The following is a 25,620-nucleotide window of genomic DNA, read 5'->3' as shown; positions in this document are numbered from 1 at the left end:
TGGGCTGTGACAGGGCCTTTTGTTTTGGGGCCGGGGCAGTCTGTCCTTCTTCAGCTTCCAAAGGCAAACCAGGTCTGGGAGTGGGACACGCACCATAGGATTCTCACTCCAGGGGTGTCCTGGAGGCAGCTTGTGCAGCTGAAAACACAAATGACCTCAGAGCAAGCTGGCCTAATTTCACAAATGGCAGAGCCATGACATTCAGAAAGGAAGCTGGAGCCTCTGAGGACCTCCCTGGCATTCAGCCGGGATGCGTCCTCCCCTGACGCATTCCTGGTGCACCTGTCAGGGGACCACCTATCACCATATGCATCATCCCTCTGTCCCGGTGCCAGTCCGGGTTCTTATTCCAAGCAACTCACATGGACCCTGACACTCTTAAGCAAAAGAAAGACTTGTTGGAAGCATTGCTGGAAGCACAGCATCAGCAGGAAGGCTGGAGACCCAGCTCGGAAGATCAGCCGGATCCAAGTGATGCTAAGTAGTCAGCATCATTGCCAAGGGCACCCCACAGGGCAGTCTGCTTAGGATGGCTTTGTTGGCACCACCTCTCTGCCATCCATAGTGTAATGATGATTAATTTTATGTGTCAACTTGACTGGGTCACAGGATGCCCAGACATGTAGTCAAACATGCTTCTGGGTATTTCTGTGAGGGTGTTTCTGGATAAGATTAGCATTTAAGTCTGCAGGCTGAGTAACACAGATTGTCCTTCCCAATGTTGGTGGACTTAATCCAATCTGTCGAGGGCCCAAATGGAACAAAAAGGTCGAGGAAGGGAGAATTTTCTCTCTCTGCCCTTGGACTTGAGTGGAGACGTCTGTCTTCTCCTGCCCTTGAACCGAGACTTAAACCATCAGCCCATAGACACTCCTCAGGAAGGGAAATTTCCATCCTCAGCCCCCAAGCAGAAAGGAATATTCTAGATGGCATTCTCAGTTTGCTCATCTAGACCTCCATCCTTCTAGCCTTCCCCCTCAACTCTGAAGCCGAGAAAGCTGACCTGTGTGGGCCACATCAGCTGAACTCTCATGCCTTCTGGCTTCTGGTTGGGTTTGGCTAATGGAAGGCACCACTGGACAAGACTGGAGGGTGAGAGGAGACAGGTTGGGGTCTGTGTTCCCCTTGCCATTTCCTTTGCTGCCATGGCTCTCTCCAGCTTCCAGTCATCTTCCTGTCTGTCCCATCAGGGTCTTACCATTCTTCCTGGTCTCCCTTGGCACAGCCCACCCTTGGTAAACATTCCCTTACTGAAAGACTCCTCAATTGCCCTGTTTGAGGGAAACACCTCTTTTCTTCTGAAACCTCAAATGATGCAGGAAGTTTGGAGGTTGGGAGGCAAAGGAGCCCCAACAAATGCCCACCACATGGTGGTCCAGATGTTCAGGGGAGGCAGGCAGAAATATAAAGTGGCAAGACCATGGACTCTGCAGAGAGACCTACTGCAGTGTGAATTTTCACCCCAACTCTTATGACCTGTGTGAACTTGGTCAATTTCCTCAACCAGGCTGACCCTTCTTTATTCTTCATCTGGGAAATAAACATTAATTGTTACTCCTGGATTTGTTGTGGGAACTGAATAACAGATGTATTGAGCACTCAGCACTTAGGAGATGGGTGATGGCAAAAAGGGTCCACCTTAGATGGCAGCTCCAATGGATCAGTAAGGGCTCCTTGGAGCACTGTGCCAAGAAGAGTTCTGACTCCCCATCCTGGCCGGGAGGTGATGGGTGCACTCATGATTGGTAGTGGCTGTCATCGTGTGGACCAGGAAGGGGCAGTGGAAAGTGCTTGCCTTCTCTGGCGTAGACACTAAACAATAGCTCTCAGTTCTCACATGTCTCTGCTACTGGGAAGAGAAGTAGGATTCTGCTGGGGTCAGAAAGGCTAGGATTCCTGATTGACTAGTGTCCATTCCACCAGCACTGCCCAATCCTGAGTCAGCTGTCCTGGCCCAGCACTTCTCAGAGGTAAGGATACTCCAGGCAGCCCTTTCCTTTAATCGGCAAACCATGGCAGCCCTGCTCAAATTGTTTAAGGTATTCTTCCTCCTGGGATTTTCTCTTGCTCTTTTCAATCCTCAAATGCTAACCTATCCTCCTCGCCAACAGATACAACACACACACACACACACACACACACACACACACACACAGGCTTTCACGTTCACCACCTCCTCCCCATAGTAAGTTATAGGGAATTCTTTATATGAACTTGAATTTCTCCACCCCATGTCACTCTGTTATCCAAATCTCCCCCATTAACTCCTTCCCCGACATCATTCCAGCAACACATATCAGTGTTGGACGAAGGTAGAAGAGACAGAAGAGAAATCATGGCTATGGGCATCCTCTGATAGAGCTGGAGGCTTTGTGATCACCCAGCGGCCCCTGGAGTAACAAAGAAAGAAAAGGGAACATAAAGAAAAGAAATCCTTTTCAAAAATAATTTTCTTTCTAGCTTCACCGGCACATAGGCTCAATCTTCATTTATTCATTTATTCCAGAAGTATTTCTTGAGTATCTCCTATGTTCGAGGCAGCAGTGCGCAAAACAGATATGCTCTCTGCCCTGAAGGGGAGACAGACAGGTGTAATCCAGTGGGTGCTGGGCAGTGCAGGGAGCGCTGAGATGGAGGGGAGCACGGAGGGACCGATGATTGGCTCGGCGCAGTGGGACAATCAGGGAAGACTTTCCTGAAAAGGTGGCTCCTAAGCCAAGTCTGGAAGCATCAGGAAGCTGTTCCAGGAGGCGGAGGGGCAGCATGTGCAGAGATCTGAATGTGCGTGTTTGAAGAGCTGCTGGTGGCTGGCAGGGTGCTGTGGCTGAGGCTCAGGGCCCGAAGGGAGATGAGTTGGAGAGGAGCTGGTGGCCGGAGAGGCGGGTCCTCCAGCGTCTTGAAATGGCCTTTCTGAGGAGTCTAGATTTTCCCAAAGGAGCCCCTCCCTCACAACCTCCCATCGCCCAGTCTGTGTTCTGCCCTCTGCCTGCCTTATCAAGTGAGGTCCTGGAGGAAACCTCCCATTCCTCCCCCTGCCATGGGGCCTGGGAGTCATAGGACTTCCCAGATAGTTGGGAGCAGATGCCCGCCACCCGTGCCTATGCCCTCTGTGTCCCCAGAATGTAGTGGAGCTGATGGATACTGGAGTGGGTGATCCCGGGCAGTGATGCCTGAGTGAGGAAGAACTACAGAGATGGAGGTGGGGGAAACCTGCTGAATGAAAGCTTTGATGCAGTCTCCCTAATAACCGGCTGACCTAACCATCAGGTGCAATTTAGGGTAAAAATTCGTTCAGGCATTTTTTAATCCAATGACTAAGTAGGTTCACAATGACCTCCTCATAAACCCCTAAACCTTTTCCCCAGCCACCTCTATTCCTCAGACCTGCTTCTCTTTGGAAAATGGGAAATGGTTCATCTATGTAGCTGTGCAGAAATATGTGTGTGCAAGAAAGTCTCTCGTACATGTGTGAGGAAGTGTGTGTATAAATTAGAGTGCGTGTTCTTGCACGTGCATGAAAGTCAATGCTGGTGCCACGTGTGGGAGAACGTGTACATGAGACTTGTACACCTCTGGGCACATCAGGGGATGCAGCATGCATGTGAACATGTCTCCAGGAGTCTTTGGGTTTATGCGTGTGGAGCACAGTGATGTGTGTGTGTGTAGAGTGTGCACGATTCTGTGCAAATGGCCAGCATGATTGCCTTTGCAGGGGAGCAGCTGGGCTGAGACACCCCATTAACCAGAGCCTACCAGTGCCCAGCAGGTCTCTCTGCTTTCCCTCTTGCTTCCTTGTAAGCCAGCAGCCAGTGTGAGTTTTCAAACGTGCACATCAGATCATGTCCCTTCTGGGCTGAAAATCCTCCAGTGGCTACGCCCTGCCGCTGGAATAAATCCAAACTTCTGATTATGGCCTGCAGGATGTGCCCCCGTTCCAATATTTGACCGTTTGTGGCCTCTTCTCCTTCCACTCCTCAGGCAGCGCCCCCTGCTTCAGTCACATAGGCAAAGAGCCTTTGCATCTGCTCTTCCCTCCTCTGGATCCCTTGGCTGCCGGCTTGACTGTCCTGGCTCTCAGTCTCAGCCCAACATGGTGATGTCTTCCCAGATTTCCCCTAGTCCCTCTACGTCCTATGCCCCATCACCCTGACTTCTTTCCTCCACAGCATTAGGTCAGTTGGGTCTGAAGCAGACACTGACACAGAGTTAGGTATATACAGGGCTTCGTGGGGAGCAGCCCTTGGGAAGGAAGCGCGAGAACTCCAGATTGGGCTGGGCAGGGAGGGGCTGGCAGACCACAGGGTGGATGTGTAAGATTTCTGCCAGCCTCCGAGGTGGCTGGAGCAAAGACAGTCCATCAGCGGAGTCCTGAATTGGGTGGGAAATGGCTAAAGCCTATACCACATCTGGCTTAGTCAAGGTCTGGAACCATCAACTCAAAAGCTGAGGTTTAAGAGAATGAGAAGACAAAACACAGATGAGAGAAAGATCTATTCGCAAAGGACAGATCTCAGAAAGGACTGGTATCCAAAATATGCAAAGTACTCTTAAAACTCAGTAATCAGAAAACAAACGACTTGATTAAAAACTGGGCCAAAACCCCAAACAGATACCCCACTAAAGAAAACACACAGCTGGCAAATAAGCATATGAAAAAATACCTCACATCATATATCACGAGGGAACAGCCGATTACGACAACAATGAGATACCGCCACACACCTATTAGAAAGGCCACATCTCAGAACCCTGACTACACCAAATGCTGGTGGGGAGGTGGAGCAACAGGAACTCTCATTGGAAGACAGTTTGGCTGTTTACTATGAAACTAAACATGCTCTTCCCACACTGTTCAGCCTCTTCACCTCTTAGTATTTACCCAAAGAAACGGAAACGTCTGTCCACACAACAACCTAGACACAGATGCTTATAGCAGCTTTATTTTATTCATAACTGCCAAAATTTGGAAGCAACCAAGATGTCTTTCGGTAGGAATCGAATGGACAAATAAACTATGGTACATCCAGATAAAGGAATATCATTCAGCGCGAAAAAGAAATGAGACTTCAAGCCATGAAAAGAAAAGGAAGAAACTTAAAGGCACATTTACTAAGTGAAAGGAGCCAAGCTGAAAAGGCTACAGGTTGATTTTAGCTCCACGACATTCTGGAAAAGGCAAAACTATGGAGATGGCCAAAAGATCAATGGTTGCCAGGGATTCGGTGGGAGAGAGAAAGGAACCCACAGATCACAGAGGATCCTCAGGGCAGTGAACCTCTTCTGTGTCATAGCGCAGTGGTGCATTTATTGTCCAAACCCATAGAAGGTGAACCCTAGTAAACACTATGGACTTCGGGTGGTAATGACGGGTCGGTGCACGTTCACGGATTGTAGCAAATAGACCGTCGCCGTGGGGACGTTGATGTGGGGAGGAGGCTGTGCTGGAGCAGGGGCAGGAGCAGGTGGGAACTCTGTGCCCTTTCTGCTCGATTTTGCTGCGGACCTAAAAATGCTCTTTAAAAAGTCTACCAAAAAGGAAAGGAAAAAAGAAAGAAAAAAAATCCTCAGACCTTCCCCCAGGCTCCTCTCCTCTTCCCTCACTCGCATTCTTTCCATTTGCTGTCCAAGTGTCCTCTGACTTTCTCACGGGGGGACGTGTTTGCTGGGCATGTCTACCTGCCTATCCTTTTCTCCTGTGTTTGGGCTGGAGCCTTTGTTAAAGATTTTCCTGCTCAGGAGCCAGCCTGGCTGGAGCATCTTCATCTCTGCAGTTCCTCTGCCAACCTTGCAGCCCCCCTCCCCAGCTTCCTCCCAGCCCACCCCTCTTCTAGAAAGAATTTTACCAACAAAACGGCATTGATCTGCTCCGTGAGCCCTGTATAAACATGGAGCCTGACAGCCAGCTGAAGAGAAGGAGATTCAGGATTGGAGAGAGAAGAAAATCCTGGCTGTGTCATTAGCAGCGTCTCCTACCGAGCTTACTCTTGCTTCCTTTGGTGTCAGACTGAAGCAAGAAGAAGTCATCGTCCCTCTGTCTCCAGGGACAGACTTGGAGGGGTCCCACAGACTGTGCGTCCCATTCCCATTTCCCAGGCTGTGATGAAAACTTCCATGAGTTCTCCCGTGGTGCAGTGGGATAAGCATCTGGTGATGTCATTGCAGCCACTTGGGTTGCTGCTGTGGCATGTGTTCGATTTTTTGGCCTGGGAACTTCTGCATGCCACAGGCATAGCCCAAAGAAAGAAAGAAAGAAAGAAAAGAAAAAAACTTCTAAAGGCACCAGACTCTGAGATTAGGCCATCCCCCTGAGCGGTACAAAATAAATCAATACTAAACCACAGAATAAGTCTGGGGAAGTCCTTCAACATTTGGAATTTTCCCATGATGTGTTTGGAAGTTTTGGATTTTTTGAAATATAGAATATAAAATTCCTGAATGCTTTCCTTCTTTGCTGCTTCCTTAAGTGTGGGTTTGGTCTTGCCCTTATCTGCAATCAGCCTCGCTGAATTTCCTGTCCCCCACCAGCCCTGCCCAGGGCTGAGGCTGCAGAGGGTGGCTCTAGACTTGACCCTGTGGACTTCAGGGATCCTTCCATGAAAACAGGCCTGGTGTGGGGTGGGTAGGTCATGCAGTCAAGCTCAGGATTGACAGCGAATGAAAAAATTCGGGATCAAGGAGGGCAGAGTCCTGGATGGGAGTCAGATAGTTGCTGGGATCCATATTGGAGGCAAAAGTCTCGTTGGGCTGGAGTGTGAGGCCAGCAGAGGGGTCTTATCATGTCTGGGGGTAGTAGCCTTGGGGGTCCCCTGACCTGAGGGTGGCCCAGATGGCAGAACGGAATGGCCAGGTGCCCACCGTGGTGCTGCCCATCAGCTAAGGTATATTCCCTCCTATAAGGATTGGAGGATCGCTCCTGCACCATAAAGGGGCAAACCAAGGCCAAGGTCACACGCGAAGTGAGGAAGAACCTAGCTCTCTGACTGGGTCAGTATTGAGATTTCGCCTCACCGTGACCCTCAGAGGCCCCAGAGTCTGGGGCTCCTCATGTGTGACTCTCTTCCCTTGTCTGGTTCTTTCTGAGGCTGGAGGGAAAGGGGAACAGCCTACAGGCCTTTATATCCTCACGGCACATTTAGTCCTACTGTGTGCTGGGCACCCAGGTAAATACTTCAAGTCTATTGTCTCATCTGCACAGCCCCATTGTGCAAAATGGGCCCCGTTTTGCTGATGAGCTCAGAAAGGGAAAGGGACTTGCCTGAGGTGACACAGAAGGTACATGGTGGGGCCTTCCGGCCCATGGGTGCATCTGCAGAGCCCAGCTGGCTTGCAGCTAAAACCCAGGCTGCAGCATCTAGTGCAGTGACTAGCATGTTGTGGGCAAGCAATAATTATCTGGTAAAAAGGTGAATAAAGAAATGATCAATTAATTCCTTTTGGTCCCAAATCTGTGTTCTTTCCTGGCTTCCACCTCATCTGGGGATCTGGCAGCTGAAAGCAGAAGCCCTAGGTCTTTCTGGTGGAAAGGCTTCCAAGGCATGCTGGTGAAAGTACCCTGGGTGAGAGGCTGCAGAGGGCCAGGGTCTCCTGGCCTGGCCAATTCAGGGAACCCCTGCCCTCACCCTTGCCCGGCATAGCCGTTCCTGGTGGCCACGTGCAGTCCCAGAGGGCCCTGGAAGGGGCTCACTGCAGAATAAACACAGGGGCTGTACATCCAGTGATTCAGAAGATCCTGCTGCGCTGGCCTCCCTCTCCCCCAAACCTTGCTGTTGCCATGACAACCGGCCTTGCCAAACTGAGCTCGCTGAGGGCATCCCAATTAACCCCTTCCTGGCATAGCCGGGCCCTTGGTTACACCAGGTCGCCTGTCTGTGTGGCCTGAATGCCCATGTCACTGATGCCCAAGGGCCACCAGGAGAGGTAGGGTGGCACTGTGGGCAGAAGTAGAGGCCTCAGGGGCCAGAGGGCCAGGGATTGAATTTGGGAGTCAACCGTGTGAACTAAAACACTCCGGTCCACTGTAAAGCCTTGGTTTAATGCAGGGAATGGTGTGTGCCCTCGCGGGGTGGCTGTGGGGGTAGCTGAGGACTGCACCGTAATGCCCAGCGGGATACTTGGCACAGAGTGTACTGCCGTTAACTCCAGTTCCGGGAGGAGCTGCAGAGCCCCAGGGCACGTTGCGGGGGGGCAGGGGGAGGGCACACACAGTCACAGACACACAGAGCAGTGATTCATCTGGAAAAAAGGAAGCCCACAGCCACTCAAACTGTGTGAAGCCTGGAGGTTGCCCTGGGAGATCCCCGTCAAACAGCCCATTCATTCCACCTTGAACTCAAACCCTCCAGGCCCCCTGGGCTCTGGAGCTCCCAGAAGGAAACTGACGGAGAAGGGGTGGGTCTGTGTTCACTGAGAGCCCAGCTGAGTGGGGCCAGGGGAGAAGGTGGGGCTGGGCCTGGATCTCTGGGAGTCAGCTCAGCAGAGGGGAGCACAGGGCTGCCTGCTGTCAACTCCAATTGAGCAAACAGGCCCCTAAGGGAAAGGACAGCAGAGAGTAGGACAGACAAGGCAGTATTAATGGCCACTGTCTATGGAGGGTCAGCCAGGGCCCAGAGTGAAAAACGCAAATAAGGCCACATCCCCCCCACCAACTGCTTAAAGCCCTTTGATGGCTTCCCCCTGCTGTTGTCTCCAAGACTCAAACCCTCAATGTGGCGTGCAAGACCCCCACGTCCTGGCCCCTGCCCACCACGCAGCTCACTCTGCCCCCAGCACACAGGCTTTCCTTGGTGTTTGCTTTTTTTTTTTGGTCTTTTTTTTTGTCTTTTCTCGGGCCGCTCCCTTGGCATAGGGAGGTTCCCAGACTAGGGGTCTAATCGGAGCTGTAGCCGCCGACCTATGCCAGAGCCAGAGCAACTCGGGATCCGAGCCGTACGGCTCACGGCAACACCACATCCTTAACCCACTGAGCAAGGCCAGGGATCAAACTCGCAACCTCATGGTTCACAGTCGGATTCGTTAACCACTGAGCCATGACGGGAACTCCTTGCTGTTTGTTTTTATTTTCAAGTGAATTGTGCTTCTCCAGCCTCAGCATGTTTGCTCAGGCAGGTGCCTTTATTTAGATGCTCATTTACTATCTTTCTGCGGTTTTATCAATTGTAGGAGATGCACTTAAAAAGACCAACTTGCAGTTCCCGTCATGGCTCAGCAGTAATGAACCCCACGAGGATCCACAAGGGTGAAGGTTCCATCCTTGGCCTCTTGCTCAGTGCGTTAAGGATCCCACATGGCCGTGGCTGTGGGGTAGACTGGCAGCCGTAGCTCTGACTTGACCCCTAGCCTGGGAACTTCCACATGCTATGGGTGCTGCCCTAAAAGGACAAAAATAAATGAACAAAAGATGATCTTTTTGGAGTTCCCGATGTGGCACACCATTGACATCTCTGCAGCACCTGGACACAGCTTTGATCCCCAGCACGGCCCGACATGGCCACGGCTGTGGTATGGGTCACGGATGTGGTATGGGTCACAGCTGTGGCTCAGATCTGATCCCTGGCAGGGAATCCATATGCTGCAGGGTGGCCAAAAAAAAAAAAAGCCAACTTTTTACTATAAAATAATTTTGGATTACGCAAAAGTTGTAAAAAAGTAGTACAAATAACTCCCATACTCCCTTCCCTCAGTTTCCCCAAATGTTGGCTTTTCCACATGTTTATTTTTGCACTGGTATATTGGATGCTAGAGCCATTTGTGTGTATCTCTTCCCAACTCCCTGTGCTGTGACTTCATGTTGGTGGCTTGAAACAGGCTGTGGAGGCAGAGCATTTGTATCCCAGAAATTGGTAACCAGGGCCTTTTCCCCTAGGAAAATCTGTTAAACATTCACCACCATGCTAGCCTTTTCTTACTCTCTTTTCCTTCTCCTTATGGGTATGTATACACACTTGCAGTTCTTTTTTTTTCCCTGAACTGTTTGAGACTAGGTGACAGGTGCGTCCCTTTACCCCTAAATTCCTTAAAAAAGGACATTCTCCTATAATAACCACAGTACATTTATCAAAATCAGAAAATTAGTATTTCTACAACTGTACTTTCTGATTTATAGACCTTTTTCAAACATCTCCAGATGTCCTACTAGTGTCCTTTATAGCAAAAAAAGAAAAAAGAAAACAAGAAAAAAATTCCTGCTTTGTGTACTATGTAAATATCTCGTTTCCTATCCCCTGCTAGTTGTAGCATTCATTTATGATTCTTGCCTAAAACAATTAGTATCATGGTGATGGGCAAATGATGATTTTCCTAATTCTATTATTTCTTCTACATTTGTTCCTTAGCATTCCTTGTTAAGAAAGAACATTCTTTTCTTCCCCATTTATTTGTTTATTCATTAATTTATGTCATGATGGACTCATGGATTCTTATTTTGTTCTTTGGGTGACAATCTATAACTTTTATTATTTATTTCAGTGCTCAAATTATGCCAGATTTGCCCAGGAGAAACCCCTTCAAGTTGGCTCATTCTTATTCACATGTCCCCATTTTTTTGAAAGCACATCATCACTTTCTGGCACAACAAGCTGTTCCAGGGTCATCTTGTACTTTCCCTGAGTCAGCCCTGGAATTGGCTGTTTTCCCAAAGAGCCCTGGTTCCTGTTAGTGGAGAATGGCATTTAGAAACCAAGAACTAGAAATTGGGGTGCTTTCTGCTCCTGGGGAAGATACATCTTTTATTTTTTAATTTTTCAAATTTTTTGGCCTATGGAGTGCCTGGGCCAGGGATCAGATCCAAGCCATAGTGGCGACCTAAACCACAGCTGCAGCAACAACAGATACTTAACCCAAGGTGCCAGGCTGGGGATCGAACCTGCATTCCAGCGTTCCGGAGATGCCACCCATCCTGTTGTGCCACAGCGGGAACACCAAGATACATCTTTTAAATCTCTGACAACAGGATGCATTTTACAGACTACAGTGTGTATGGTTCGCCAGCCTGGCATTTGGCTCTTTTCCTTCTGGCCGCTTTTCTACTCAACCTGAGGCTGAGCCCAGCAGTCAGCCCTCTGCCAGGGCCCCTTCCCCACCCTTCCTGCCCAGTTCACACACCTTTTGGCCCTGTCTCCTCTTTCTGCCGAACTATAGGCTGGGAGCCTATCTGCTACCAATTCGGCCTGGAGATTTGACACAGGCAAGCTCCCAGCAGGGCAAGGTGGATTTTTCTCAGTTTTGCCCTATTCCAATCTCAGCCATGACAGACCTTCTTTGTTTTAAATTGGGTGGGAGATAGGAAACTCCTCTGGGGCTGAAGGAAAGTCTAAAAGAGTTCTTTCAATAAGCACAAGACATTCTAAGGGTAAGAATGCTCTGTGTCACGGTTAATTAGTAGAGTTTTTCTTTCTTGCTGTTTCCTAAAATAACAGTGTTTTAGATTCAGTGAAATAGATCACACCTAGTTATCCTTCAGAGGAGAGCTGGAGCTCCGAGGACTTCCTCATGAAGACTTTCCTCCATAAAATTCAACACCATGGGTAACACAGATTTCGGGGGGCACGCTTGGTTGATATCTGTCTGAGGGCCCCGTTATGTGTGCCCTGTCTCTCCTGTATTCATAGCTACCTCATCGATGCCTGGCACACTGGAGGTGCTCAATAAAAATTTGTCGAGTGAATGGCTGAATTAATTTAATCTTAATAATCCACAAAGCAGAGATGATGCTCCTTACTTTACAGTCAGGGAAACTGAGGCTCTAAGAGCCAAGGTTTGTTCAATGTGGTTCTCTCAGTGAAGTGGTGGAATGGGGACTCCGATCTGGATTTGCTGGAATCCAACATCTGTGCAAAGTGTTTCAACAGAGGAAATGATTTTAGAGGAGAATTGAATTGAGTTTTAATTCCCTTGATGAGTTTGGTCGCCGAAGGAGTTTTCTAAATTCTTCAAAATTAGGGCAGCACAAAAATGTTCCAAAAGAGGGCACACCACAGGGGCTGGTGCTGCAAAACTGGCCGAGAGGGGCTCTCTGGGTGGCCGTGGTCCCTGAGCTCATCCTTTGCCATGTTCCCACTGGGCCAGCCTGGACTGCCCTGCCCCGTCATGGAAGGCCACGCAGAGGTACAGGCCAGGGACTTGTCCCGCCCATGAGCCCCACCCCCAGCTCCCCGACTAGCCCTTGGCCCTGCCACGCTGCCGTCTAGGGCAGAACACAGGCCTCTCAAGGGCTCCACCATCCTACCTTCCCTGCTTTCTACATGTGCCCAGCAGCTGGGCGGAATGGAGATTACGCCTCTGCTTTGACAATGGGAAACAATCTCAGAAGACGTGGTTTTGGGGGGGCTTTTGTGTATTTCTAGTGCCGTACCCGCGGCATATGGAAGTTTGCAGGCCAGGTGTTGAATCGGAGCTGCAGCTGCTGGCTTACCCCACAGCCACAGCCGCAGCCACAGCAACACAGGATCTGAGCTGCATCTGTGACCTACACCACAGCTCATGGCAACGCCAGATCCTTAACCCACTGAATGAGGCCAGGGATCAAACCTGCATCCTCCTGGATACTAGTCAGGGTCATTACCTCTGAGCCATGATGGGAACTCCTCTCATCATGGCTCAGAGGACATACTTACCTGAGAGTAAGGTACTGCACCTGAACAAGGGAGGGTTGGACTTGGCGTTGTCACAGGCTGCTTCAGTTCTCCCGGTAGTTGTTCGATGACCAGTGGCCTCCTCCTCCCCTTCCCCTCCCCACAACCTCAGGGCTTTCCTGCCTGCTTGTCAGGGAAAACAGCGCTTCCAAACACTTCCCTTTGAATTGGCAGAGTCCAAAACACAATCCTCATTGATGTTTCAAATCCCGATTGCCTCATCCAGGTCGGACACCGCATCCACCTGGTCTCTCAAAGTCCCTGCTGCCAGGCAGCTGGGTTGGCCTTTCACGAGAAGAGGAAAGCACCTGCGGAGATGGTTTGAGAGGCACTGAAAGACATTTCCGCTTCTAAACATTTCTCCATCCTAGAAATATCACAAAATATAATAGCCACACACACCTAGATGTGTATACATTAGGTGCCAAGGACTCATTTAATCCCTTCCCACAACCCTGTGACAGGGGTGTTATTACTTCTCCATGTTACAGATGAGGACACAAAGGCACAAGGAGGTCATTTGACTTGCCCAAGGTCAAGGTCGGGCATTTGAAATTCTTGAGTTGCAAGTTCACAACCACTGAGCTCCACTACCTGAAATCCCACTCTTGTGGACCCAGTTTCTTACTTGGAATGCAAACCCCGACACCGTGGAAGACAGCCTTGGAACACCAGCCCCTCAGTGAACAGTTAGATGGGGCCAACCGGGATGCAGCCCAACCCCGATGCTTTTAGGAGTTTCAGGCCCTGGGCAGCCTCTGGCCAGCTCCACCTCTGGCTGTCCCCTCCCTCCTCACTGCCCAAGGGCCATCAATAGACCAGACACGCACCCAGGCCTGCAACCAGATCCTCACAGGTGAGAGGGGCTGCCCGTGCCTAGAAATCACTTCCCGGTGTTCAGACAGGCCTGGAGTTCCAGGCGCATTGAAATGTCAAGGGCACGTCCCCAGCCTCCTCGTCCAGAGGGACCAAGGTCCTTGCTTCAGTCATGAGCTCAGGTTCCCTGGGATGAGAGACCAATGTGTTCAGTAAAGATGGCTTTAGAAGTTCCCGTTGTGGTGCAGTGGGTTAATGATCTGGCTTTACTCTGTGGAGGCTCTGGTTTGATCCCCGGCCTGGTGCAGTGGACTAAGGGTCTGGTGTTGCTGCAGCTGTGGCGTAAGTGGCAGCTCTGGCTTGGATTTGATTTCTGGTCTGGGGGCTTCCATATGCTGCAGATGCGGCTAAAAACAGAAAAAAAAGATGGCTTTAAAATGAACTCCTGGCCAGTAGAGACACTGTGCCCTGCTTGGAACACACAAATACAGCTTAAATAGAGTTTAAATACACACTCTCCTGTCCCCTTTTGCTTCCTGTCCACACAAGTCCTGCATTCTGCAGAGGCTGTACCACTGACGCCTGTGAGCACACTCAAGCCATGTTCACATCTGCATTTGTACACACACACACACACACACACACACACACACACACACACACACACGAGTTAAGCCCCCAGGCCCAGCAGGCACCCATGGGTGACAGAAAGAGCGTCCCATATTCCTGTGACATCATCTCCTATTGGGTGGAGGCACCAGCAGGAGAAACCACCTGATGCTATTCAAGTGGAAAGTGACGCTTTCCTCTTCAACACCCCTCACCCCACTCAGAAAGCCACTCCTATAGGGGGTGTGGCATCTGGAGAGGAGAGAGGGTGTTGGGAAGCAGAGGCTGTTTGTGTGTCTTTAGCTTTTCCTTCTTTTTAAAAAATATTGCAATATAGGACTTCCTGTCTTGGCTCAGCAGAAATGAATCTGACTAGTATCCATGAGGACGCAGGTTCAATCCCTGGCCTCACTCAGTGGGTTCAAGATCCAGCGTTGCCTTCAGCTGTGGTGTAGGTCACAGACATGGCTCGGATCGGACATGGCTGTGGCTGTGGTGTAGGCCAGCAGCTACAGCTCCGATTTGACCCTTCGCCTGGGAACCTCCGTATGCCTTGGGCATGGCCCTGAAAAAAAAGACCAAAAAAAACCTTTGCACTCAGGATTTCCCGAGGCGGCAGATCCAGGTTAAGTATTATGAGGACTTGGGTTTGATCCCTGGCCTCAGTCTCAAGGCCAGGGATCAAACCTGCATCCTCATGGATACTAGTCGGATTCATTTCCGACGCGCCACAATAGGAACTCCTTACACCCCATCTTCTTAAACCAGTCATCTGTTAATGGACACTTGGTTTGCTTCCATATCTTGGCTATTTTAAATAAAGCTGCTATGAACATTGAAGTGCATGCATCTTTTTGAATTAGAATTTTCATTTTTTTCCAGATATATACCCAGGAGTGGGATTACAGGCTCCTTTGGTAACTTTAGTTTTCTAAGGTACCTCCATACTGTTCTCCATAGTGGCTGCACCAGTTTACATTCCCACCAGCTGTGTAGGAGGGGGTCCCTTTTCTCCACACCCTCTCCAGCATTTATTTGTTTCCATGATGGTCCTTCTGACCCGTGTGAGGGTTTACCTCCTTGTGGTTTTGATTTGTATTTCTCTGAAAATTAGCGATATTGAGCATCTTTTCATGCTGTTGGCTATCTATATGTTTTTCTTTTTTTTTTTCTTTTCTTTTTTTTTTGTCTTTTCTCTTTTTAGTGCCGCACCTGTGGCATATGGAGGTTCCCAGGCTAGGGGGTCTAATAGGAGCTGTTACTGCTGGCCTACACCACACCTCACAGCAATGCCAGATCCTTAACTCACTGAGCGAGGCCAGGGATCGAACCCACAACCTCATGGTTCCTAGTCGGATTTTTTTTTTTGTCTTTTCTAGGGCCACCCCCGTGGCATATGGAGGTTCCCAGGCTAGGGGTCTAATTGGAGCTGTAGCCGCCGGCCTGCACCACAGCCACAGCAACGCGGGATCCGAGCCGCATGTGCAACCTACACCATAGCTCACGGCAACGCCGGATCATCAGCCCACTGAGCAAAGCCAGGGATCAAACCCTCAACCTCATGGTTCCTAGTCGGATTCGTTAACCACTGCGCCACGACGGGAACTCCCCTTGTCGGATTTGTTTCCGCTGGGCCACGATGGGAACGCCTGTGTGTTTTTTTTTGAAAAACATCTCTTTAGGTCTTTTGCTCAAGCACCGCTATTTTAGCCCCTGTTCCATACCAAAAACTCGCAGACTGAGGAAACCTGGAGTCCTGACAGAGGAAAAGGGCTGGCATTTAAATTCATCCAGTCATGACATTCAGCAGCAGCTAGTGAGTGCCAGGCGCTGGGGAGCCAGCAGTGAACAGATGAGATAAAGTCTTTGCTCTCATGGAAGCACCAACCATAGACAATGGGAGGCCCTCTTGGGGGCCTTTGTGTCTTTCTGCCCCGGCTGGTGGTGAACAGTTGTCCCCAGCCCCTCTCCCCACCCTGAGAGCCTGGGGAACAGAGGCAGGATTCAGTGTTGCTCACTGCACATTTGTCTTCTGTCGAGTCCCCTCGCGGCTGGGCCTGGTCCTGCACCTGTCCCAGCGCCTCTGCACTCTTCCCCGGGCAACTGTCTCTCCTTCCCCCCTCCTGTCTTGCTTACTTCCTCTCTCCCCTACCTCTGGGCACCGGCCACGGTTCTCCATCCAGCCACTCACATCCCTGAAAGAAACTGCACAGAGCACAGGGCCCGCCTGGGATGGTCAGACTCTGCAGGGTGGGTGTGGGTCCTGGATTCTGGTGTTTTTAAGCTCTCCAGGTCTTTCTAAAGCAATTCCGGGTTGAGATCTTGCCTCCAAGGGCCTAAAGGGGAGGCCTAAGGGCAATTTCCCCCAGCTTTGGCTTGGGGCTGGGGTGCATGAAGGATGGACCAAGGGGATTTTGAAGGAGACTGGGCACCTCCAAGCCAGCTCAGAGGAGATAGCACGGAGCCCAGCAGGTCCAGAGGGAGCTGGTATTTATTCCAGGAGGGGAGTGGAGGGTGGGGACCCTTCTGCCTCCTTCCCAGGCCTCTTCCAGAGCTCTCCATCCCCAAGGCTGCAGAGACTCATAGGGAAGAGCCCAGTTCTCCGAAGTCAAGGAGGCAAAAGTGGAAGAGTGAACGAATGGGGGCAGTCAGTTTTCTTTCTCTCCTTTCCCTCATAAATCCTGCTCATCTTTCAAGGCATAATTCAAATTTTACTACCCGCAGGAAGCCTTTCTTTATCGCCCAGATGAAAACCAACCAATCAATTCCTCATAGGACTTGCCCAAGGACTTCCTTTGGATTCCCTCTGTATACTTGACTCATCAGACTTAGATGTGGAAATGACCTTGAAGTTGGCCAACTCTCCTCTACTTCAGGCAGGCCCATGGACATATATCTCATATGTATGTACCCTTATCCTGAGGTCAGAGCCCCTGATACTTGGGGCCACTTGCAGGTATAGGAGCTCAGTTCCTTTGGCCACCACATTCCCATGGGGTGGAGGCAGAGCCTGGAGCTCCTGGACCAGGAACATGGCTCTCTTGGGTCCCTTTGACTCCCAGCCCCAGGCCAGGACTCCAGCTTTGTGGGCTTTTGTCTGGGGAAACCAGGTGAAGCTTTGCCCTATCCAGAGGGACTGGATGCTTCAACCCCAAACCTGCTGCATGATTTTGGGCAACAAGCTCTCTTTGTGGCTGTGTGGAGTCAGACCAGGGCACTGCCTGGAAAGGGTCACGGGGCTTCTTCCCCTTACGTGTAATAAGAAAAACCCCATCCAAAAACAAGCAAAGGAAGGAGCCCAGTGAAGATTCTGATTTTTCCCATGCTGACCTTTTCATCTTTCTTTTTCTTTCTTTCTTTCTTTCTTTCTTTCTTTCTTTCTTTCTTTCTTTCTTTCTTTCTTTCTTTCTTTCTTTCTTTCTTTCTTCCTTCCTTCCTTCCTTCCTTCCTTCCTTCCTTCCTTCCTTCCTTCCTTCCTTTCTTTCCTTCTTTCTTTTTTTTTTTGCTTTTTAGGGCTGCACCCATGGCATATGGAAGTTCCCAGGCTCGGGGTCAAATCGGAGCTGTAGCCGCCAGCCTATGCCAGAGCTACAGCCACAGCCACAGGTACGCAGAATCCGAGCCGCATCTGCGACCTACACCACAGCTCATGGCAACACCGGATCCTTAACCCACTGAGTGAGGCCAGGGATTGAACCCACAACCTTGTGGTTCCCAGTTGGATTCGTCAACCACTGAGCCACAAAGGGAACTCCCCACCTTTTCATTTTTAAAATATCCGTTCCAAATTTTTTTTCTCTTTTGTGGATGTCTTGCTTTGCTGTCATGTGCGTTACTTCGTGTGTTGGGAAATCTAGGTTCGCATGCTGTGTGTGTCTTCGTGTAGGTGTTTCCATGCCTGGGTTATATACGTATGCGGCATGTGTACACATACACCCATCATATTGCATGGACTAGTGATTCTCAACTGTGGCTGCATGTTGGGAAGACTTAGGGAGGAACAAAATCCCAGTGCTCAGGCTGCCCTCCAGTTGAAATAAATCAGAACCACACGGGGTAGGGCCCAGGTGTCAGGAGTGTGCACATCTTCCCAGGTGATGCCTCTGTGCCATCAGCTGAGAAGCCCTGGTACAGATGGAAGCTTGCCTGCTGGAATTCCTTTGAACAGTTAACATGAGTGAGCTTTCTGACTCTAAAATTAAGGGACACCACTTGGAAAGCAGCAGATGGCAAAGGCTTGGCCTAGATGCAGTGTTCTCACCTGCAAAGAGAGACCTTCGGCCAAGACCATCTCTAGGGTCCCACCCCATTCTTAGAAAATGCTTGGACTGCAATGGATGTGCACGGTAGGAGAGGAGGAAATCTGCTCTTGGGGAGAAGCCGAGCCCCAGTGCTATAGGCTGACATGACCTGGAGTTCTGAGCCTCCAAAGGGCCACAGCTGCTGCTTTTTTTATGATGGCTATAAACCTAGGGACTCCTGCCCACCTCCCCCAGGAGCAGACAGCCGCCGGGTTGAGCTGCTGGGGAGCTGGGATTAGGGAGGGATTAGTGTGGTTTGGAGGGGCTCTGGAGTCTTGCAGCCAGCTCAGGAGTCTGAGGTCCAAAGATAGCAAAGAGTAGAAGGAGGCACGACTGCGTGTGGAAGGGAGGGGGAGATGAGGGAGGGGGGACAGCCGGCAAGCTGATGCTCAGGCCATGAAAAGTTCATTTATTAACCATCAATTTTTAAAACAGTTTACAGAGTTCCTGTTGGGGCTCAGTGGTAACAAACCCGACCAGTATCCAGGAGGATGCGGGTTTGATCCCTGGCCCCACTCGGTGGGTTAAGAATCCGGTGTTGCTGTGAGCTGTGGTGTAAGTCACAGACGTGGCTCAGATCTTGCGTTGAGGTGGCTGTGTAGCAGGCTGGCAGCTGCAGCTCTGATTCAGCCCCTAGCCTGAGAACTTCTATACGCCAAGGGCCGCAAAAAAATTTAATTACAAATCTCAAGATACTTTGTTTGTTTGCTGTTTGGTTTTGGCTACACCCATGGCATGTGGAAATTCTAGGGCCAGGGATCAAAGCAGTGACAACACCGGCTCCTTAACCCGCTGTGCTGGAAGACTCTGTAAGCTAAGAATTCTTATAGCAAATGTGGACAGGATTGCAACAGACAGATAAAAAAGGAAAAGTTCATTTTCTCCTCCCATTTCCTCCTGAATTCTGCTTCCCACCCTCATTATTTCAGCATCTATGCTTTCAGACCATTTTCTATATATACATGTTTTCTATACACATTGTTTTCATCTTGCTACTTGTTTTTTAAACAGTATACCACGGACATCTTCTGTGCCTGTTCCTAAAGCAAAGTTAACTTCATTCCTTTTGACAGCTGCCTAGAATTCCCCAGCCTGTGACAATTTATGGGAATGCGGCAGTCTACATTTTAGCTTGTTTCCATAGGATGCTTTCCTAAAAGCGGAGTGGCTGGTTCTGAGGGTCTGTGCGTTCCTAGCGGGGATGGATTTTATCCAATTGTCCCCGCCCTTCCACCCAGAGCAGTGCAGTCCCACGGGAACACCCTCTTCCTCCTGGTAACCTCACCTACAGCGCATGTAGTCAATTCTTTCTGCCTTTCCCAGCGTAAAGGGGGCGTATAAACAGAGCCTAAACAAAACGCAGTGCCACGAGGGCTGGTCGGCCTTCGGTTTCCTGTTTGCAGGTGAGATAAGGTGGGTCGGGAGGGGTGACCCTCAGCTAAGTGCTGGGAAAGACAGGAGACCCTGGCTCTGTGAAAAAGGGGTGCCAGTGCAGGATGGGGGCCCAGCAGCCCCGCTCAGGGGGTCAGAATGGTGAGATAATGCCCTGTGTAAGGACAGGCCAACTGAAGCCAAACTGGCTCCGCTCCGCCCTCACTAGCTGCTCCTTCGAGCCTCTTTGCCCATCTATGAAGTCGAGGTGATGGGGGTGGACTTGCTCAGCCCCCAGCCTGAAGGGTAAGTGAGTGGTTGCTGTAGAACAGGGCCTGGCAATAAGCACTCATGTGCTGTGAGCTTCCAGTGGATAAGCTCTTCCCTGCTACACACACACACACAAACACACACACACACACACACTCTCACACACACACTCACATACACACACACTCCAACTCCTCTCCCTTGGGGTAACCACTACGAACAGTTTGGGGTATATCATTCCAGACTTTCAGGGACATTTAGACACATGACTTGTGTGTGCCTCCAGGTACGTGTGACAGTTATAAAATTCCCAGTGCACTCTCTCTCATTTAGGAGTCTACTTTATAAAAATCTTTTTAAAACTACCTTTATTTTCTGAACAGGTATTCCATACACATGATATAAAACACAAAAAGCGAACGAGAGTATACAGTGAAATAGAAGCATCCTTCTCCTCTTGGTTTCCTAGCTATTTAGGTTCCTGTTGTTATCAATTTCTTGAGTATCCTTCAAGAGATATTGCAAGCATTTTTAGAAACATAGTCATTATATATTATTTTTTCTCACATAAATGGTAGCATACTTTACATAATCTCCACTTTTTTACGCTTAATGAAATATCTTGGGTATATCTTTTTATATCACCACATACAGTGATTTAAAAAAAAATATCGGTTGCATAGTATTTCATGGTTAGAAATACCTCACTTCTTTAACCTGTTTTTAAACTGAACTTTTTAAATAATTTGCTTATTAATAAGTTACAACAAATAGCTTTATAAGGAGTCTTCTTTTTACTTAAAAAAATTTTTTTTTTCTTTTTAGAGCCATACCTGCAGCATATGAAAGTTCCCGAGCTAGGGGTCAAATCAGAGCTTCAGCTGCCGGCTTACACCACAGCCATAGCGACACCAGATCCCAGCTGCTTCTGTGAGCTATGCAGCAGTTTGCAGCAATCCTGGACCCTTAACCCACTGGCCTCACTCAGTCTTCTTTTTAAAGCAAAGGAAAACCTAGCTAAAATGCACTTAAACCAATGAACGAATGGAGTTTGAAGGCTCCGTACGTGCACACAGTCAGATCCAAGGCTGACTTTGATTCAGGCTTGACTCAGCCCCTCAGCGTCCCCGCAGGCCGGTTCTCCCTCTCTTTTTTGGTCTCTCTATAGGTTCTATGCAGCATTTGCTCCCCTCCGCCTTCACCAAATCTAGGGTCTTTCCTTTTGGAACAAAGAGGCTGCCGCTGTTGTAGACCCCCAGCCTCAAACCCCACCATCCAAGGCAGAATGTGATTTCTGTAGTTTCTACAGAAGGAGGAAGGGACTTGTCCCCGGAAACCTAGAAACTACAGCATCTTCTACATTGTTTTATCACTTTCGCTTTTCATTTTAATAGTCTATCAAGAACATTGTTCCAGGTCCACGTACATACGTCTATTTCATTCTCTTTTTTTTTTTTGGCATATGGAAGTTTCTGGACCAGGGATCGAATCTGAGCCACAGCTGCAACCTATGCCAGAGCTGCGGCAACACCAGATCCTTGACCCACGGTGCCACAGCAGGAGCTCCTATTTCATTCTTTTCTCTAATGACTTCATGTACTTAATTGTATGGAGTTACCCTGGCTCCTATACGCATCCTCTCTTTGAGGGACATTTAGGCATTTCCATTAAAAGCAAACAAACAGACCGGAAGTCCACGTGTGGCTCAGTGGGTTAAGGATCCGGCATTGACATAGCTGCAGTGCAGGCTGCATCTGTGGCGTGGGTTCAATCCCTGACACAGGAACTTTCACAGGCTGTGGGTGCAGCCAAAAACAAAAAACAAATTTATAAACAATGTTGAATGTTTGCGTTAGGATACAGTTCAGTTGTTTTAACAGAGACCGACAATAACAGATGCTTAAATAAGACAAACGTTATAGGCATTCCCGTCATGGCGCAGCAGAAACGAATCCGACTAGGAACCATGAGTTTGCTGGTTTGATCCCAGGCCTCGCTCAGCGGGTTAAGGATCCGGTGTTGCGGTGAGCTGTGGTGTAGGTGGCAGAAACAGTTTGGATCTGGTGCGGCTGTGGCCGTGGTGTAGGCTGGTGGCTACAGCTCCTATTAGACCCCCTAGCCAGGGAACCTCCGTATCCCATGGGTGCGGTCCTAAAAAGACAAAAAGACAAAAAAAAAGTTATCTCACAGGTTTCAGTAGGTGTTTAAGCAGTTCACGTTTGACAGGGTGGCTCTGTTTATCAGGGACCGATTCCCTTTATCTGGGAGCCTTCATCTACACGGTCAAAGAAAACTTACACCGTATCTTCTGGGTCCATACTCCAGCCATGGGCAGTGGAGGAGAGGGGAAAATGGAGGACCCTTCCCTCTCAGCATGGAACCCACAAGTGGCACCTCGGTGTGCTCACACCCACTGGCCACACCTGGCTGTGCATGTAATCTTTATGCTGAATAGGTTGTGCCTCACTCAGAGTTGGGGGTTCTATTACTAAAAGAAGAGGAGAAACTGTATTACGGAATAATTAGCTATCTCTGATACAACATCCTTAAACATTTATCTGTAAACAGACATTTCTATAGACTAGAATTCTTTTTGACTCCTCCCCCCCAAAGTTTCCCCTAGTACATGTTTTCCAAGACCCTGTCACCATGACTGCTGCCACCGCAACCCTGGCCACAAGCTTACCCTGGGCCATTGCTGGCTGTGCCCACAGCATGGGCCAGTGGCTCTGATTGTTCACCTCACAATCTCTAGCTCTGTGGCCTTGGCGGTTCTCGGTTTCAGTATCTATAAAATGAAGATATTGAACTCTTGGAGTTCCCGTCATGGCCCAGCAGGTTAAGAACCCAACTAGTATCTATGATGTTTGCTCAGTGGGTTAAAGATCTGGAGTTGCTGCAGGGATCAGTGGTGTAGGTCACAGATGCGGCTTGGATCCTGTGTGGCTGTGGCCGTGGTGTAGGCTGGCAGCTGTGGCTCTGATTCGACCCCTAGGCCTGGGAACTTCCATGTGCTGCGGGTGCAGCCAGAAAAATGAAATGAAATAAAATAAAATAAAATAAAATAAAATAAAATAAATAAAATAAAATAAAAGACTTTGAACTCGAGTCCAGGTCTTAAAGAATCTCAGGCTCTCTCCCAGTTTTATTAGAGTTCGTTGTACAATTGAGGGCAATGCAGCCATGGGAGAGGCAGCTTGGCAGAAAATGGCATCGAGAAAGAGGGAGGTGACGTCCTACCTTGCAAGCCGGCAGGACCCACCCAGGTGGGTGGAGTTCAGATCTGAGCAGGACTCTAACAGCCAACAGACTGGGCCGTGGTCAGAGGAGAGCAACCGGGTCCAAAAACCGGCTTAAGAATGACAAGGACGGGTCAGGCTCCATGTGGCCCCCCAGAAGTAGCTGGTTTGGGCACAAGATAAAAAAGAATCTCTAAGAAACATAAAGACATTGAAATGATACTTGACTGGAAGGTGAAGAGGATGTTTGGGGCCCATCAGGCTGCTCCTCTCTTCACCTGCTACTCCTCAGCCTCCAAACCAAGCTGCTACCTGTCACTCTCCCTCTGCCACCCCCACGGAACCCGCTCTCACTACCCAAACACCCCTCCATCTCCCAGTTTTCTGGCCTCATCTTACCCGCCCTCTGAGCAGCACGCCACACCTGGGCCACATCCCTCTCCGTCTGCGGCCTTTCTGGTCCTTTGCGGGGTCGGTCATTCTCTGCCAGCAGCTTCTGTGCTGTAGGCCTTCACATCTTTGCATCTTCTCACCAGCTGTGTGTAGGGGGCGGCCAGTCTGGAACTTTGCCCCAGGCTCCTGTTTGGGGGCACAGAGCACGGTAGCTCAAGGCTTAGTGTCCAGTAGACATGTGGATTTCAACCTGTCCAGAAGGACCTTGTCACTGCCCTGTTCTTCCTCCTGTAGGGAACAGAGACGGCCACCATTTATGCAGAAACTGTGGGCCAGCCCTGCCTGTGTCCTTTCTAACCCATCCCACATCCTTAGTATCTCTTATGTCCATCCACTCCCTCCCACTGCAACTACAACCTGCTGTGACTGATTTCTCTGTGTCAACTCTTTTTTGTTTTGGTCTTTTCAGGGCCACACCAGGCTAGGGGTTGAACAGGAGCCACAGCTGCCTGCCTACCCCACAGCCACAGCAACGCAGGATCCAAGCCATGTCTTCCCCCTACACCACAGCTCACAACAATGCTGGATCCTTCACCCACTGAGTGAGGCCAGGGATCAAACTCGCGTCTTCATGGATACTAGTCCATGAAGCTGAGCCACAATGGGAACTCGTCTGTGCCCACTCTTGCCCCCTAACCCCATTCTATGCAATGATGCCACTCTGGCTTAACACCCTCCGATGGCCTCTCATCACACTCCGGACAGAATCCAAGTGGCTTAGCAGGCTTTCAAGGTTCTTCTAGATCTACCTCCTTCCTGCCTTTGGGGACCCCAGCTCCTCCCATTACCCCCTCTCTCGGTGGGCTCCAGCCAGCATCACCAAAAATGGGACCACTCATGCGCTGTTCCCTGGCGTGGAATGACTCCTCCCTTTCTTCCTCTGAGTAACAGCCAACTCCAAGTCCTTCAGGCCTCTGTGTGGACTTCTCCCCCTCCAGGGAACCCACCCTGGCTGCCCCGGGCCAGCTCAGCTGACCTTACTAGCACCGTGGATCAAGCCGCAGCGCCTTTATGCCCTGTTTCGAATTGTTGGATTGTGTCTCTGCACTACCAGGCTTCTAGAAGCTGTGTGTGCAGGAACCTTGCCCGGCTCGCTATCACTGCTTGCTTGAAGCCTGGAACAGAATGCATTGGATAAATATTTGTTGCCTGGCATGGCATCAAAACCTGACTAATTGGGTGCAGCTCAGGGCTTCAGCGTGGCCCCCGTCTTGAGGAAGAGCCAGGGCTCCAGGGTTAGGAAACCCAGGACGAAGAGTGAGAACGACTAGAAAGTGAAAGCAAAGCTGAGCGGGGAGGAAAGAACCACCAAGGGTACAGTCTGGGGAGGAGGGGCCAGGCCAAGAGTTCATTCAACCCCGTCTAGCAAGGGAGCCGGCGGCCAGCGTAGGGGGGAGGCGCTGTGGGCGGGAAGCGAGCGGAATGAAAAAGAGAGAAAATGTGTTTTGTAATTAGTCATCGCCCCCTGGGGTGATGCTGGGAGTTTTCACCGGAGGTGGGTAGACCAGATTTGCAAAATGACAAACAGGGGCTAACCACCAGCTGGGGCCACAGTGGGGCTTCCGGCTCGGGTGGCAGAAGTCAAGCTTTCTAGTTTTTTCTCTGTCCCGCCCCGCTACATTCAAGATTCTGCCAAGTTGTGGAAATGGGAGGGGAAGGCATCTGAGGGAAGACTGCCCCGAGGGGCCAAACCTGTCTTTCCTGACTTCCTGGGTGGCTGGTCTCTGCCTCTCTGCAGGTTCTTAGGACAAGGAAGGGGACAGGTTGGCGCTCGCCGCTGGGAAGACTCTGAAATGAGCTTGTATTCAAAGATCTTGACCGATGTGCCCAAGGGAGGTTCCTGGGAAAAGCTAAAACATCCCAGAGATGGGGAACCTGGTCAAAGCCATATCCCTCCCCTCCAGCTAAGGAAAGCAGTGGGATTCAGCTCAC

At 50.0% G+C, this 25,620-nt stretch overlaps 1 long non-coding RNA gene across 1 annotated transcript; it reads right to left on the bottom strand.

Moving 5' to 3' along the window:
- Positions 1-23,118: 23,118 nt before the first annotated feature.
- Positions 23,119-24,955, bottom strand: LOC125136137 (uncharacterized). The gene is made up of 3 exons (XR_007137121.1): positions 24,665-24,955; positions 23,635-23,916; positions 23,119-23,398 (listed from the first exon to the last, which is right to left on the bottom strand). It is a non-coding gene; the product is annotated as an uncharacterized LOC125136137 (long non-coding RNA).
- Between the last annotated feature and the right edge of the window lie 665 nt (positions 24,956-25,620).

The sequence above is a fragment of the Phacochoerus africanus genome, chromosome 9 (assembly GCF_016906955.1).
Source record: "Phacochoerus africanus isolate WHEZ1 chromosome 9, ROS_Pafr_v1, whole genome shotgun sequence".
NCBI lineage: Eukaryota > Metazoa > Chordata > Mammalia > Artiodactyla > Suidae > Phacochoerus > Phacochoerus africanus.
This window is presented reverse-complemented; position numbering and strand designations above follow the sequence as displayed.